We start from the raw sequence: 2,284 nt of genomic DNA, 5'->3' as shown, positions 1-2,284 counted from the left end.
TTATGTCAACTTACCTCTAATTGCATTGATAGAAAATTGAAACTCGCACATATCTCTTTTTTTATTTTTCATGTAACCCCATAAAATATTATTTTTAGACCAAACCCTTCCGTCAACACTTGCAGATCAATATTACAATGTGATTGGTGCAATAAAACAAATTTCGAAAAAAATGCAGTTACCTCGTTTTACCACTTCACTACAGATCTGTTTTGTAAGGCTCGGGCATGTAACGTACTATTCCGTCCCGGCGGGCGCAAAGTTACATTTCCCTCCCGCTTCGCGGGAGGGAACTGACTTTGCGCCTACGCCGAGACGGAAAATCGCGTTCTAACCACGGGAAGTAAAATAAAGGACCCTCAGCCGCGTGCTTACCAACCTCGCCTTCGGCTCGGCTGGTAATTGCACTGGCGGCTGAGGATCCTTTATTTTCCCTCCCTAGGTTAGAAATATACTATTTTATACTCAACCCTGACCAATAGATGACTTTTATCACCACGAGAGTCAACTAGAAGAGTTACTTGAGGCATATAAAAAGTCGCTTATAGCGCGGCGACTGATGGGTTAAAACAGACAATTAGATTTGTTATTTTTAGTGACTTCTTCAATTTTAATCAACTTTTTTCAGAAATGAAAATTAGATTTTGGAATTTTGATTCTTAACTATCTCTGGATCTACTCTCAACTTTTTTTATAGTTGACAGTTGCATTTATTATTTTCTATTGTCTTTCAATCGACTCCATTTTTTTGAAAATTAAGAGTTGGATTTTTGATTCTCAATTGTCTCACAATCTACTCTTACCTTTTTTGAGAATTGAAAGTTGGATTTTTTTGTTCATGAAAATAGGATTTTTTATTCTTAATTCTCTCTCAATCTACTTGAAAATTTTCGTAAAAGTTGAGAGTTTGATTTTTCATTCTTAATTGCTTTTTAATCTACTCTCAACTTTTTCGAGAATTGAGAGTTGGATTTTTTTCTTCCGAATGGAATCCCTGTATTCGTCCAATCTGAAATATTCATTTTTTTGTGCCAGGATGAGTAATTTTGGTAATTTTGGTAATTTTTGGAGTTTGAATATACAGTTTTTAGATCATGTCCGTACATATGTTTGTATGTACGTATCTGAGTTTTTTTTTCAAATTTAGTTTTTCGACCATCATTCAAAATATAATCGTCGAAATCTTTTCAATTATGGCTTAAATTTTTTTTTTTGATGTTATCTCGGTCGAGTTCGAAGATAGCGGCGATCGCATCATTTGCTTTGAAATTATAGCCTAAAAAGCATTTAATCGAGATTTAATGAGAGTTTAATTACGACTTAATCAGGGCTTAACCAAGGTTTCGTCAAGGTTAAATCAATATTTAATCAACAGGTCCCGCGATCAACCCAAGGTTGATCCATAGTCAACCCAAATTTCACCCGTGGTCAAACCAAGGTTGATCCATGGTCAAGCCACGGTTGATCCATGGTCAAGCCACGGTTGACCTATGGGTAAGCCAAGGTTGACCCATGGTCAAGCCAAGGTTGATCCACGGTCAAGCCAAGGTTGACCCATGGTCAAGCCAAGGTGGATTCATGGTCAAGTCAAGGTGGACCCATGGTCAAGCCGAGGTTGACTCGTGGTCAAGCCACGGTTAACCCAAGGCCAAGCTAAAGTTGACCAAAAGTCAATGCAGAGGTGGCCGAAAGTTGACTCACGTTCAACCTTGATCTTGATCTTTCTAGGCTCTAATGAATGGCCAGGAGTCGATTTTCACATTTTTCGCTTTTTTTCGGCTCCTGTTCCTATTTAATTTTAAAAATTTTCGTTCACTAGAAATTTCCTGAGATTAATTTTCAATTCCGAAAACGTTGATTGGAAATAAAGAGATCACCAAGAATTACCAATTTAATTGTCAATTTTCAAAACAGTTGATAATATTGAAAGGGGCTAGCATAAAATGCATTGTAGTCCTCACTGCTCCAATCCTCAGCTAACTCTCAATTTTCTCTCAAACACTGGAAATTATTGAAAGCCCAACTATCAGCTTGGTTCGCCAGAGTCATTCCTATAATTTTCTCGAAATCCTGATAATTGTCTTGGAATTTTCTCGAAAATCTAAGAATTTTCAAGAGCCGCGTATGAAAAAATTTCATAGAAAAATCTAACGAATTTGTTAGAAATTCCTAATGCAGTTTGTATTGAATTTTCTACTACTTTTTGACCGATTCTAGCAAAATGTTCAATAGAAAATATTCAATAGAAAGAGTCAATGGAATTCGATTTTTCTATGTAACTTAT

The sequence above is a fragment of the Diachasma alloeum genome, unplaced genomic scaffold, assembly GCF_001412515.2.
Source record: "Diachasma alloeum isolate Michigan unplaced genomic scaffold, Dall2.0 Dall_scaffold_00583, whole genome shotgun sequence".
NCBI classification, from domain to species: Eukaryota; Metazoa; Arthropoda; class Insecta; order Hymenoptera; family Braconidae; genus Diachasma; species Diachasma alloeum.
The sequence above is the reverse complement of the archived record's forward strand: the minus strand, read 5'-3'. Positions refer to the sequence as shown.